We start from the raw sequence: 16,056 nt of genomic DNA, 5'->3' as shown, positions 1-16,056 counted from the left end.
GATTTAGAGAGAAAGGGGAAGCATTTCATTTCCTTTTCAGATTATTGTGAAGGGTTCACAATCTCAGATTGTACCCCAGCGTTAAAACTCGGGAACAGGCCAGTAACCTGAGTATAAATAAGGTTTTTGTTTGTTTTTTTCCTGAAATCAAGGAAGCTATCAGAAATAATGATTTAGAGTTTGCCTTACCATAGTCTATAAATCTGATGGCATTTAATTTTAAAATCGTAACGTCGTTATCATGACAATGTGTTATAAAAAAGAATTCATTCATTCTTAAAATAAGTATGAAATCAGTAATACTGGCGCTTATCCAAATTGTATGTATGTGTACATATATATGTATGCATGTATGTAGGTATGTGTGTATTTATGTATGCACGTGTGTATGTATTTTTTGCTTTTTAGGGCCTCACCGGTAGCATATGGAGGTTCCCAGGCTTGGAGTCAAATTGGAGCTACAGCTGCTGACCTATGCCACAGCCACAGCAATGCAGGATTCCAGGCGCATCTGCGACTTACACCACAGCTCATGACAATGCCAGATCCTTAACCCACTGAGTGAGGCCAGGGATGGAACCCACAACCTCATGGTTACTAGTCAGATTTGTTTCTGCTGTGCCACAATGGAAACTCCATGTTCTTTCTCCTGGTGTCCTGGTGTTTTCTTGAGATTCTGCAGCAGTGCTCTTTTCTACCTCTCCTGCTCTTGCCCCTGGAGGGCCAGTGTTTAGGAAGTTCCACTGTTGCCTGAATCTGTCCATCCTTATTTTTGCCCTATTGTATTGCTCTAGAGTTCCATTCTAGCTTTCAAAACCAGAAGCATGGGTATAATTGCTTGAGAACAGTTTTTGTCTTCTCCTCCCGCCCTGAGCTTGGTGGTGTATGGTGGTGAACACTACCCCTTAGGGAGAAATGATCATTTGCAGCTATATTGATAAGGTATTCATTGACTTAACAGCTAACAGCACCACCATATTCCTTGAAAAATTAGTATTTGAGATATTGGAAGCACAAGGAAGGCAGAATAATGAATGTATATTTTAAACAGAAGTAATTTATATAATTTGTAAGCATATATGTATTTACTCATATTATATAGTTAACTTATACCGGGCCTGTGAAAAGGCCATACCAAGAGATGATGTCTAGAAAATGCAGCTCTTCTCAGGAGAAATGTAGGGGTACATGTTGGGAGATAGAAAGTTAAGTGAATGAAGATTCTTAGTGCTTTTAAAAACGTTGCATTGGAAGTTCCCATTGTGGCTCAGCGGTAATGAGCCCGACTAGTATCCATGAGGATTCGGGTTCAATCGCTGATGTCACTCAGTGGATTAAGGATCCAGCATTGCTGCAAGCTGTGGTGTAGGTTGCAGATGCAGCTCGGATCCCACATTGCTGTGGCTGTGGTGTAGGCTGGCAGCTGTAGCTCTGATTCGACCCCTAGCGTGGGAGATTCCTTATGCAACAGGTATGGCCCTAAAAAGCCAAAAAAAAAAAAAAAAGCATTGAGAAACGCTGAAAATGTTGTCAAAGCAGTTGCTTCCAGTGGGGGTTTACTTCATGAGATGGAGGCCTGGGAGAACTTGTAGGTCTCCTGTCCACAGTTGTTGAAAACTCTTTTTGAACCTGGATGGCTGTTTAGACCTGGGACAGGGAGCTGGAGAAGGGCAAAGAGAGAAAGGGCTTTGCTTGCTTGGTACCAATGAGCATTAGGCAACATCCTTCTGGCCTGGCAGGATGGATTAAAGTGTGATAACTGAGAGTATAACCCTGGGAAGCTTTATCTCTTTAACATTATGTCAAATTACGAATCGGTTGAGACTTGCAACAAATTATTGGTCTACCTAATATTATTTACAGATTCTAGAAAATTTCCTTGCTCCACAGTCAAGTTAAAATGAAAAAGCAAAGTTTAAAAATTAAGAGTTATGAAGTGCTGTTTGTTGTGTTAAGGAGAATCTGTAGGATTCAGAGTGAAAAGTGGACAAATATCGAAGACCAGGAGCTGTATAGAGTCTTTGGATCTCTCCTCATGTTTGCAAGCAGGCTGATGAGTGGTGACTGCCAGAAACATAGTGTGGGAAGGTATTCAGGGAATCACAGCTGTAGACACGGAGAAATGGTCCGATTGATGAGTCATGTTCTGCGTGGTCATGGTTCAGAGAAAGGTAAAATCTTTTGTCATCCCGCCTTCTGTGTTTTCCTAAGTGCCCCGGGAATACTCTCTAAATGAGAATTAGGCGACACCCATGACATTTACCCACACACTGTCATTATATTATTACTGGGTGAAGACCAGGCTCCTCCTTGGATGATTATGCATGCTTCACAGGATAACTGATGGGGGCAGGGTGCAGGGGTGGGAGGGTAAGAGCGCCTCCCTCTGTTCTTTTACTCCTTAGAAGCTTCCAGTGTTCAGGACACCCCTACTGTTGGATTAAATCTGTTCTTTGTGCCAGGACCTAGGTGGGCACTGAAATGTACTGAGGGTCTTCATTTGACCACAGAGCAGCTGAACTCTTGACCTCTTCGGGCCACAAACCCAATTAGGGAATCATTAAACATTTACTTCAGAATCATGTCTATATGCCAATACTCATGTGGTTTTGCATACAATTTTGAAACTTCACCTTAAAAATTGTTTCCATCATAACATATGCTACATTAAAAAAATAAAATAAAATTATGTATACTGGTAGGCATGTTTGTTTACGTATGAATAGAAGATCATAGCATTTTACAGTGAAGGGGCCTAACTAATGAGCTACAGATGTTTGCTATAAACAGCCCCTTAAGAACTGGATTATTTCCTCCAGATAAACTTGATCCAGAAGGCTTTAAGTTGTAATTTCTATCTAACAGAAGCATTAAGAGGTGAAATTGACTTAAGATACTCTTGTTCAGGTGGCAGTTTCTAATGGTTCTAGCTTCTCATGCACTGCCAAAATGAAAATATGTCATCAACTTGAACTTTTGAGTCGAAATTGATTGGTTCATTTGTTCTTGTGTCCATTCATGTGTCCAATGCTTTAACCTCTCCTGTGGATAGGGAGAAGGTTTAGGTTTTCTGACTCAGTGACGAACAAGACACACACTAACTTCTAAGAAATTACAGCCTAGGAAGTGAATCTTATGTTTAAACATTGATCCATAAATGAGAAGAATGTAAAGTACACTAGAAAACCAGATTGTTTCAATCAGTTCACAAAAGGATATCTATTGTATTCAATCTTTATGTGCCTGCCCACACACAAGTATGCAATAACTACACATCTCTTATTATTTGACTTTACATGGTAAATATATGTGTGTGTTATTTCAGACTTCAGCACAATATATAAAAAATGATTTTTCAAAAAATTTTTAAAAAATGCTTTGTCTAGGAAGCTTTTCTAAAGCAGTCTTTTATAAAAGTATGTCCTATGAAAAAATTTGTTATTATTCACATGTAGGTTTTCTTGGGAACCCTAGTGACATCTGGAATATTGACTGCACATTCTAACATGGTCAGCAGTATCCTTGCCTTTTACCTACTAGATGCCAGTCATGTCCCCCATCCCCAGTAGGGCAATTAGTCATGTCTCCAGAAACAGCTAAGAGTCCTGGGAAGGGGAGAGGAGGAAGGAAGGAGGCAGCCTTTCAGTGAAAATCACCCATGGAAAATGACTGCTCCAAATCTCATGAGAAATTCTTGGCAATGAACCAACACTGTACACAAGCATTTTACTTTTCTTCTTATTCCTGGAGTTGCTGCAAAATTCCAAAAACTGAAAGCACCAGCAATGAGAACACTTGAAATCTGTTTGTAAAATGTATGATTCATCCTGCAGCAAACCTCAGAATCTGCCAATAAAGAATGTAAAAGTCTAAGAAGCAGAAGTGAAACACCCTGGGTTTAGCGAGCCAAACAGGAAGTGATCTTATAAACCACCTTCTACTTCCCTCCCAATTTCAATATACAGCTTATCCCCATGCATGGGAGTCATCAAAGGGAACACATATCAGACTGATAAGTTGCCCAATAAATCACCATTAGTAGAAGAAAACCTAGGAGTTCCCATTGTGGCTCAGTGGTAATGAACTCAACTAAGTATCCATAAAGATTTGGGTTCAATACATGGCATCATTCAATGGGTTAAGGATTCTGAGTTGCCATGAATTGTGGTGTAGGTTGTAGACTTGGCTCTGATTTGACCCCTAGCCTGGGAACTTCCATGTGCCACTCATGCAGACCTAAAAAGAAAAAAAGAAAATCTAGATGTCAATGGAGAACATATACTAAATTCTCACTGCCTTCTCAGCCAAAAAAAAACTAGATGTGAGGTCTAGTAAAGTAGACCCTTCCCAGGATTTCTTATTGGCTGAATAACCACACTTCTGCACCAAATACTAGCTGTGTTACCCAAGACCAATTATTTATTCACATCTTGGTTATTCATCTGTGAAGTGGAGTACCTAGTACAGGGTTAACATCAACTACGCAAATCACCTAGGAAAAACACATTCAATTGAATAATCCCTTCAACCTTGCATATTTAGTGCACCCAATAAGTGAGGAATTTAATTTTAGAGCCAAAAGCAGTTTGGTTTTACTTACTCCTTCAGAAAGAGTTGGATATCTACAAGAGGAAAAGGCATCATTTAATTTACTCTGACCTATGTTGTCATTTGCTTCTAGGTATTTTTTAATTTCCTTTTTGATTTCTTCAGTGATCCATTGGTTGTTTAGTAGCATGTTGTTTAGTCTCCAGGAGTCTGTGTTTTTTGCAGTTTTTTTCTTGTTGATTTCCAGTCATATATTGTTGTGGTTGGAAAAGATGCTTGATATGATTTCAACTTTCTTAGAGTTACCAAGGTTTGATTTGTAGCCCAGGATGTGATCAATCTTAGAGAATGTTCCATGTTCACTTGAGAAGAATGTGTACTTTGTTGCATTTGGATGGAATGTCCTATAAATGTCTTTTAAGCCCATCTGGTCTAATGCTTCATTCAGGGCCTGTGTTTCCTTATTGTTATCTGTCTGGATGATCTGTCCATTGCTGTAAGTGGGGTGTCAAAGTCCCTCACTATTATTGTGTTATTGTCGATTTGTCCTTTTAAGGTCATTAGCAGTTGCCTTATGTATTGTGGTGAACCTATGTTGGGTGTGTAGATATTTAAAATTGTTATATCTTATTCTTGGATTGATCCTTTGATCGTTATGAAGCATAATGAAGCATTAGATCCTTTGATCAACAAAGATACAACACTCCAAAACCTATGGGATGCAGCAAAAGCCATTCTAAGGGGAAAGTTTATAACAATACAAGCCCACCTCAGGAAACAAGAAAAAGCTCAAGTAAACAAGCTAACTTTATATCTAAGGCAGCTCCAGCGAGAAGAATAGACAAGACCTAAAGTTAGTAGAAGGAAAGAAATCATAAAGATTAGAGCAGAAATCAATGAAATAGAAATGAAGAAAACCATGGAAAAGATCAATGAAACAAAAAGCTGGTTCTTTGAAAAGATCAACAAAATTGATGAACACTTAGTCAGACTTATCAAGAAAAAAAGAGAGAGGATTGAAATCAATCAAATTAGAAATGAAAAAGAAGTAATAATGGACATCACAGAAATACAAAGGATCATAAGAGACTACTATATGCAACTATATGCCAATAAAAAGGAAAACCTAGAAGAAATGGACAAATTCTTATAAAATTACAATCTTCCAAGATGAAATAGAAAAGATCGACGGACCAGTCACAAGAACGGAAATTGAAACTGTGATTAAAAACTTCCAACAAACAAAAGTCCGGGAACAGATGGCTTCACAGGAAAATTCTATCTAACAATAGAGAAGAGCTAACACTCATCCTTATGAAACTATTCCAAAAAATTGCAGAGGAAGGGACACTCCCAAACACATTTTATGAGGCCACCATCACCCTGATACCAAAACCAGACAAAGATTCCACAAAAAAAGAAAACTAGAGGCCAACTCCACTGATGAGCATAGATGAAAAATCCTTAACAAAATACTAGCAAACCACATCCAACAATATATTACAAGGATTGTACATCATGATCAAGAGGGATTTATCCCAGGGATGCAAGCGTTCTTCAATATCCACAAATCCATCAGTGTGATACACCACATTAACAAACTGAAGATAAAAACCATATGATCCTCTCCATAGACACAGAAAAAGCCTTTGACAAAATCCAACACCAAATTCTGATAAAAAACCCTTCAGAAAGTGGGCATAGAGGGGAACCTACCTCAACATAATAAGGCCATCTATGATAAACCCACAACTAACATCATACTCAATGTTGAGAAGCTGAAACAATTCCTGCTGTGATCAGGAATAAGACAAGGATGTCCACTCTCACCACTACTATTCAACAGAGTTTTGGAAGTCCTAGCCACAGCAATCAGAGAAGTAAAAGACATAAAAGGAATCCAAATTGGAAAGGAAGAAGTAAAACTATCACTATTTGCAGATGACATGATACTATACCTAGAGAATCCTAAAGACTACCAGAAAACTCTTCAAGCTCATCCATGAATTAGGCAAAGTCACAGGATACAAAATTAATACACAGAAATCGACTGCATTTCTATACACTGACAATGTAAGATCAGAAAGAGAAATTAGGGAAGCTATCCCATTTACCATCACATCCAAAAGAATAAAATACCTAGGAGTAAACCTACCTAAACAGACACAAGTCCTGTACTCTGAAAACTATAAGATGCTAATGAAAGAAACCAAAGCTGACAGAAACAGATGGAAAGACATACCATACTCTTAGATTGGAAGAGTTAATATTATCAAAATGACTATACTGCCCAAGGCTATCCATAGATTCCATGCAATCCCTGTCAAATTACCAAGGATGTTTTTCACAGAACTTGAACAAAATATTTTAAAGTTTGTTTGGAAACACAAAAGACCCAGAATAGCCAAAGACATCCTGAAAAAGAAAAATGGATCTGGGGAAATCAGGCTCCCTGACTTCAGACTATTCTACAAAGCTACAATCATCAAAACTATATGCTACTGGCACAAAGACAGAAATATAGATTAATGGAACAGGATAGAAAGTCCAGAATTAAATCCACGCACCTACAGCCAAATAATGTGTGACAAAGGAGGCAAGAATGTACAGTGGAAAAAAGACAGCCTGTTCAGTAAGTGGTGCTGGGAATACTGGACAGCCACAGGGAAAAGAATGAAATTAGAACACTCCCTAACACCATACACAAAAATAAACTCCAAATGGATTAAAGACCTAGATATAAGACCAGACACTATCAAACTCTTAGAGGAAAACAGGCCAAACACTCTCCTACAAAAATGACAGCAACATCTTCTCAGATCCACCTCTTGGAGTAATGACAGTAAAAACAAAAATAAGCATATGGGACTTAATTAAACTTAAAAGTTTCTGCACAGCAAAGTAAACCCTAAACAAAATGAAAAGACAACCCACAGAATGGGATAAAATCTTTGCAAATGAAATGACTGACAAGGGATTAATCTCCAAAATTTATAAACACCTCCTACAACTCAATACCAAAAAAAAAAAAACAACCCCATTGAAAAATGGGCAGAAGACCTAAACAGACAATTCCTCAAAGAGGACATACGGATGGCCAAAAAACACATGAAAACATGTTCAGCATCACTCATGATTAGAGAAATGCAAACCAAAACCACTAGGAGGTACCACCTTACACCAGCCAGAATGGCCATCATCAAAAAGTCTGTGAACAATAAGTGCCGGAGAGGGTTTGGAGAAAAGGGAACCCTATGACACTGTTGATGGGATTGTAAATTGGTGCAACCACTGTGGAAAACATTATGGACATTCCTCAGAAAACTAAACATAGAACTACCATTTGATCCAGCAATCTCACTCCTGGGCATCTATCCAGAAAAAAACTATGACCCGAAAAGACACATGTACTCCAATGTTCACCAGCAGCACTATTTTCAATAACCAAGACATGGAAACAAGCTAAATGTCCATCGACAGAGGAGTGGATCAAGAAGATGTGGTACATATACACAATGGACTATTACTCAGCCATTGAAAGAAATGAAATACCGGCATTTTTAGCAACATGATGGACCTAGAAATTATCATGCTAAGTGAAGTCAGTCAGATAATGAGACGCCAGCATCAAATGCTATCACTGACATGTGGAATCTGAAAAAAGGACAGACTGAACTTCTTTGCAGAACAGATACTGAGTCACCGACTTTGAAAAACTCATCGTTTCCAAAGGAGACAGGTTGCGGGGTGAGAGGATGCGCTGGGGTTGTGGGATGGAAATCCTATAAAATTGGATTGTGATGATCATTGTACAACTATAAATGTAATAAATTCATTGAGTAATAAAAAAAAAGAAAAATAATAATAATTTACTCTGACCTAGTCCTAGTCTGTGAAGGAGATTGCGCTGATCTCCTGCAAGAGGTTGTGATTAAGGACCAGCATGTAGCTTAGAACCCCTGACTACCCCAACTCCAATGGGATTTTACTCTTAGAACTTTTGAAAATGACTGTTTCCCTATCAGTTTACCTTAAACAAAGCAGCTTCTGACTGCTGTTACCCATAAGTGGAAAGTTTGGGGAATTAAGGTGCTTGGAAAGAGGAAGGGTTTCTAATCTTCTAAGAAAAATGTTGGTTTCTCAAGAGTTTTAACTCTCCGCCTAATCAGGGTATAAGACTGGTCAGGTGTCTTATCAATTGAGTTCTCTTCTATTATTATCAGACTGAAACAATCCTCTTGGTTTTTGTTTTGTTTTGTTCACTTTATAGGGCCATACTTGCGGTATGTGGAAGTTCACAGGATAGGGGCTGAATCAGAGCTACAGCTTCTGGCCTATACCATAGCCACAGCAATGCAAGATCTGACCCACGTCTGTGACCTACACCTCAGCCCATGGCAACACCAGGTCCTTAACCCTCTGAGTGAGGCCAGGGTCGAACCCACACCTTCATGGATACCAGTCTTGGATTTGCCATGATGGGAACTGCCTTGGTTGAGCAAACATGGTCCTTCCTTTCCTTTTATGGGTTTGTAAGAAGTGTAGAGAATGATTGAAGTAGCATAGCTAGGGCAGCAAAGCAGAAAATGAGAATACAGAAGAGAGTGCTCAGAAACATCTGATGTTTTAATCATTAATTGAAATATGTGATTACCTAAGATTCTAGCTTTTAAAAGGATGGCTGACTATTAGAAGTTCTAATCAAGGTAGCTTTAAGTACAGGGCCCTAAAGTATGAATTATTATTATTATTATTTTAGTATAGCTGATTTACAGGGTTTTGTCAATTTCTACTGTACAGCATAGTGACCCAGTCATACATATATATATATATATACATTCTTTTTCTCATACTATCCTCCACCTAAGGTATGATTTTGATTAGAGAGACTTAAGGTGCATAATATCTATTAATGTTGAAAGGACATGTTTTCCCTAGTTTTAAATTTACGGGATCATTTCCTCAAGTTCTTTGGCCCTAGATCCCCTTCCAGGCAGGAATCTGGTATGTCTTATTGTAATTCATTCAATTAAAACAAAACAAAACAAAAAAATAGGTAAAGATAATTATTTTTCAGGAGATCTCTTTAATGCTGTTTTGATTTATCACCTCTAAGTTTGTAGTGTTCGATCCATCTGTTTTCAAACTTCAACTTTCAAAGCTGCAAATAATATGTCCCCTGTATGTTCCCCAAAACTTTGCATCTTTTATTTAACAAATGAAATTAAGGGTCAGGACTTTTCATTTTAATATCCTGTGTGGCTTTAGGAATATTTACTATATGGTTGATCAAGGTTATAGCCTCCATTGCCTTGTATTGGGATCATATGCTGATAGATCCTATACCTATGATCAGTTCTGTGACAGAGGATGTTAATAGCATGAGGAATGGGGCTCAATTTAGGCTCATAGTGTGTGACGTTTCCATGAAATCTGCTCTAACAGCAAGAATGAGATAGATCAGAAAAGTCTCTTGAAATAATAGTTATTACCAGAAGTGAAATATAAGACTTAAAAATTTTAAATTATTTAAAACCACTGTTAGGCATTTCCCTAGTGGCCTAATAGTTTTTTTTTTTTTTTTTGAATGATTTTTATTTTTTACATTATTGTTGCTTTACAGTGTTCTGTCAGTTTTCTACTCTACAGCAAAGTGACCCAGTCACACATACATATATACATTCTTTTTCTCACATTATCCTCCATCATGCTCCATCACAAGTGACTAGATATAGTTCCCAGTGCTATACAGCAGGATCTCATTGCTTATCCATTCCATCTGCAATAGTTTGCATCTGTTAACCCCAGATTCCCAGTCCATCCCACTCCCTCCCTCTCCCCCTTGGCAACTCCAAATCTGTTCTCCAAATCCATGAATTTCTTTTCTGTGGAAAGATTTACTTGGGCCTTATATTAGATTCTAGATGTAAGTGATACCATATGTTATTTGTCTTTCTCCTTCTGACTTCACTTAGTACGAGAGTCTCTACTATCTCTACTAACATTCCATCCATGTTGCTGCAAATGGCATTATTTTGTTCTTTTATAAGGCTAAGTAGTATTCCACTGTGTATATATACCACAACTTCTTAATCCACTCATCTGTTGATGGACATTTAAGTTGTTTCCATGTCTTGGCTATTGTGAATAGTGCTGCAATGAACATATGGTACATGTGTCTTTTTTCAGTGAAAGTTTTGTCCAGGTATATGCCCAAGAGTGGGATTGCTGGGTCATATGTTAGTTCTATTTTTAGTTTTCTGAGGTAGCTCTATACTGTTTTCCGTAGTGGTTGTACCAATTTACATCCTCACCAACAGTGTAGGAGGGTTCGTAATAGTTAAGGATTCCACACTGTCACTGCTGTGGCACAGGTTTGATCCCAGGCCTGGGAATTTCTGCATGACTCAGACACAGACAAAATAACCCCACTGTTAACAATGAGGTTCTCCTGTACAGCACAGGAAACTATATCCAATCACTTGTGACAGAACATGATAGAAGATAATATGAGAAAAAGAATATATATATATATGTGTGTGTGTGTGTGTGTGTGTGTGTGTATATGTATATATAAACTGGGTCACTTTGCTATACAAGCAGAAATTGAAAGAACTTTGCAAATAAACTCCAATAAAAATTTTAAAAAAACATAATATATATGTGTATGTATGACTGAGCCACTTTGCTATGAACATGACACTGATACAATATTGTAAATCAACTATATCCCAATTAAAAAAACAAACAAACACTGTTATTTGGAATTAATATAATTCCTATTGTTATAGAAAATAGAAAAATAAATATTCTTGGATATTCTGATAATTTTATTTTACTATGAAAGCAGTGTATTTATTTCAGTAGATTACTCTTTATTTCTGATTCCGTGAGAAAGATTTGCTCCACATCAACCTAAGGAAATATGAAAACATCATCTTTGGATGTCATTTTTTATAATCCAAATGTTCTATGTCTGAAGGGGAAAAAAGATCATAAGAGTATTTCATTGAGCACTTTTTATGTTAGATACTGTAAAATGTGTTTTCCAAACATTATCTTATTTAATGTTCATATTCTGCCAGTTCTGCATTACCACATTTGCCAACAAAGAAAATAAAGCCCAGATAGGCTGAATGTATAGTCAAAGATTGCACAGCAATGTGTATTTGTGTGGTTAGACATTTGAGTTTGTTACAGGGTTGAGAATAGAGAAATCCTCTGTGTGTGTGTGTGTGTGTATGTGTGTCTGTGTGTCTGTGTCTGTGTCTGTGTCTGTGTGTAGATAAAGAAGAAAATTATGCTTTGTTCAGAATTCTCCAGGGAAGTACTTTTAATATTATTAGCAGTCTTGTAGGGTCAAAAGAAGCAGATTGGGATTAGAGGTGGGAGAGGGCAAAGCCAAGCATTTTGGGGTTCAGAGGAGTTTGCTTTTGCCAACTTGATAAAAGCCTGGGCTGGGACTCCATGAAATGACAGAAGTTGCTGCACTGGAATAGCAAGGAAAATTCACAAGTGGAGTTCTATTAGAAGTTGGTCTCTAGAGTTTCCTAGAATCTTTCCATCTGGTTGAAGAAGTCCTTTTCATTCAGTGCTGAGAGTTTTTAACATGAAAAGTTCATGAATTATGTCAAGTGTTTTTTCTCTACCTATTGAAAATATCACATGGTTTTCCTTTTTTATTCCACTAATATTACGTTGCTTGATTTTCAAACATAAAACCAATGTAGTCTTTTTTATTTTTTGCTTTTTAGGGCCTCACCTGTGGAATATGGAAGTTCCCAGGCTAGGGGTTGAATCATAGCTACAGCTGCAGGCAGGCCTACACCACAGCTGCAGCAACCACAAGCCCTGAGCTGCATCTGCAGCCTATGCCCCTGTAGCTTGCAGCAACACAGGATCCTTAACCCGCTGAGCTGAGGCCAGGGTTGGAACCCACATCCTTATGGATACTAATCATGTTCTTAACCCACTCAGCCACAATGAGAGCTCCCCAATATAATCTTTTTAATGAAACTTACTCGGGCATGATGTATTGTCTTATAAATTGTTGAATTCGATTTGCTAATGTTTTGTTAAAGATTTTACGTCTATAGTCATGAAAGTTATTAGTGTGTAGTTCTCTTGCCTTGAGATATCTTTATCTGGTTCTAGAATCAGGGTTATACCGGCCTTTTAAAATAAGTTTCAAAGGGTTCCTATCTCCCTTATTTTCTCAAGGAACGTGTGACAACTGGTATTTTTCCTTTCTGAGTTGTGTGGAATTTGCCAATGAGGCCATGGGGTCTGGTTTTCTTTGTGGGATGATTTTCAGCTAGGAATTGAATTCCTTGAGTTGGTAGCAAGCTGTTCATTTTCTACTTCTCTTATATCCAGATGTGGTAATGTGTGTCTTGCAAGAAGTTTGTTCATTTCGTGCAGGCTATCAAACTTACTGAGGCATCAAGTTGTCCAAATACTATTCTTCTATTGCCTGGAGCATCTGTAGTGGTTCTCTTTCCTTCCCTGATATTGGTAATTTATGTGTCTCCTCTTTCTGTTTTCTTCCCTTTTTTTTTCCTTTGTCACAGGAGTAAAACCTGTGGGAAGAAGTGGGAGGAAGATCAGGAAGAGTATCTGACTCAGTGCAGCTCTGAGCTGAGTGAAGGGAGGGGGGGGGTGTTGGGGGAAAGTGCCCTAGGCTTCCCTGTAGTCCTAAGACAGGCTGAGACCTGGACCTTGGACCCTTTGTCGCAGTGGCTGCAATGCTTGCACCTGGACAAACATCTCGAGTAACAAAATACAAAGAAAATATAAGGGACCAAAAACAACCACATGCATGCATGGTTGGGGCAAATTATGGGCAATAGGATGCAAAAAAAACCAAAACAAAATGAAGAAAAGCACAAAAGACTAAGTGCCACTTCTGAAGAGCCTAGCGTAAAAGCAGGCGTCAGAAGCCAAAGCCGGGCACTACACATGCCCCCTGCACCCAACACCACCAAAGGGGTGGGCAGACCACCTAAGCCACTGTTCTACCCAGACCTCTGGACCCACCGCTACCCTCACCCCATATAAGGAACCAGCTCACCACCCCCCCAATGAGTAAGCAATCAAAGAGAACTGTTGTTTATTTTTGCTCCCCTCAGCAGCAGCAGGGGCCCCAATAAAGCCCTGCTTGAACTTCTCATTTGGTTTCTTATCAATGTCTATTGATTAAGGAAGGCCAAGAATCCATGTTGGTAACAATTCCAGGGAGGCTCAGAGAGGCCAGTGTGAACTCAGCAGGGACTCATTAATCACAAACCAGTCTTCAGGGGGTTCATTTTCCCCCAGATAGTCCAGTCTTAGTGCTTAGTCGCTGGCTGGATGCAGCCTGTGGGAACCAAGGCCTCCCACCCTTCATGCAGTCCTGGTAATTCAGGTGCAGAGGTTAAGCTGCCTGCAGATGGCGGTTTGTGAGGCCCATTCTCCTGGCTGCATCATAAAGGTCCTGCATTCTGAGTGCCTCCCCTGATCACTCCAGCTTGTAATGATGGCTGATAAATTCCTATAGAACGAATGACTCCTCCTCATTCTTCAGCAGTTTGCAGTCACCAACTTATATTTGTCACATGGCCTACATGCATTTGCTTTGTATTTCAGTTCTCTGTTTATGTTTGCACATTTCCTTTCCAAATTATATTCAAAGCCTGGCTTCATCAAGATTATTTTTAAAAGCCTAAAATTCAATAACTGTCAGTTATTTCATTAACACTCCTTGAATGCATGATCAGTAAGGAATAAATGAGATTATGATGAATCCCAGTAATAATCTGCTTAAAAATAAGGAGTTTATGCCATTTGCAACAACACTTGGTTGGTCCTAGAAATGATCATACTAAGCGAAGTAAGTTAGACAGAGAAAGACTAATATCATATGATATCGCTTATATGTGGAATCTAAAAAAATAATACAAATAAACTTCTTTACAAAACTGAGAAGGACCCATAGACACTTATAAATAGACTTACAGGAAGAGGAGGATAAATTAGGAGCAAGGGATTAGCATATACACACTACTCTATGTGAAATAGATAACCAGGAGTTCCCGTCGTGGCGCAGTGGTTAACGAATCCGACTAGGAACCATGAGGTTGCGGGTTCGATCCCTGCCCTTGCTCAGTGGGTTAACGATCCGGCGTTGCCGTGAGCTGTGGTGTAGGTTGCAGACGCTGCTCGGATCCCGCGTTGCTGTGGCTCTGGCCTAGGCCGGTGGCTACAGCTCCGATTCAACCCCTAGCCTGGGAACCTCCATATGCTGAGGGAGCGGCCCAAGAAATAGCAACAATAACAACAACAACAACAACAACAAAAAAGACAAAAGACAAAAAAAAAAAAAAAGATAACCAAAAAGGATCTACTGTATAGGAGAGGGAATTATATTCAATTATTTTATAATAATTATAATGGAAAAGAATCTGAAAAAGAATATATATATATATATATATATATATATATATATATATATATATACACACACACACACACATACATATATTTTTTAAAAAATAGCTTAAAACTATCCAGGGCATGACATACATCAAATGTAGTTATTCATTTATTCATCAACAAATATCAATTAAGCATCTGTTGTGTGCCAGGCATGTGCTCAGTGAGAAGAACACACAGTGCTGAATAAGACAAACCAACCTGACCCTAAACCAGCCTGCTTATAGGTTTGTGAGATACACACAATAAATGCATAATTTAGAGAAACGAGTAGGAAACTTACCAAAGGATGGTCTCCTGAAGTTGTATTTACTCCAAACAATTGGTTAGTATCAGGAAATTGAGGCAGGTTCATATAAAAGACAAACCTAAGATTATTATCACAAAATTCAAAGCTGAGGAATCTGTAGACAATAGGCTGATCTCCCCTTCAGATAGACAAACCAAACGATCTTCCTGGGACATTTCTAGGATTGAATCTCTTTGCCAGAACTTTTGAATCCCAAATGACATAGAGATCTCTATAAAGCTTAAGTGGAAGCAGATTTATTTATTCATTACTTAGTCCTTTTTTCATGCTCATTCATTTGGCTGAGAAAGACAAAGAAGACGCACTTGCCAGACTCATAATTGTTTGATCACATGAGTGTCTATGTTAAAGAGTTTCCACTAGTATCTAGTCTTTATCTGCAATTTACCTTATTTTTTCCATTATAATAAATAAACATATAGTTAGTACTTTCAGTGTGCTTAGCGAAGAGGAATTACACATGGATAAGACATTCCTCTCCCGGCCTCAAAAATTACTACTGAAATCAGATAGTATTTTTTGTTTGTTTTATGGCTGCACTTGCAGACTAGGGGTCCAATCTGAACTCAGTTGCAGGCCTACACCACAGCCATGGCAACACTGGATCCGAGTTTGATCTGCAGTCTACACCACAGATTGTCACTGTTTAACCCACTGAGTGAGGCCAGGGATCAAACCCATATCCTCATGGAGACAATGTCCAGTCCTTAACCCTCTGAGCCACAATG

The 16,056-nt window shown here is 38.6% G+C and overlaps 1 protein-coding gene across 2 annotated transcripts in view; it reads left to right on the top strand.

Moving 5' to 3' along the window:
• CTSO (cathepsin O) overlaps positions 1 to 16,056 on the top strand; it is a 36,068-nt gene that overhangs the window by 980 nt on the left and 19,032 nt on the right. The window lies entirely within an intron of this gene.

Source organism: Sus scrofa, chromosome 8, assembly GCF_054392235.1.
Source record: "Sus scrofa isolate SSC_HxYL_T2T_F1_AM1 chromosome 8, Sscrofa_HxYL_maternal_Yorkshire_Landrace_v2.0, whole genome shotgun sequence".
Lineage (NCBI taxonomy): Eukaryota > Metazoa > Chordata > Mammalia > Artiodactyla > Suidae > Sus > Sus scrofa.
The sequence above is the reverse complement of the archived record's forward strand: the minus strand, read 5'-3'. Positions and strand labels throughout refer to the sequence as shown.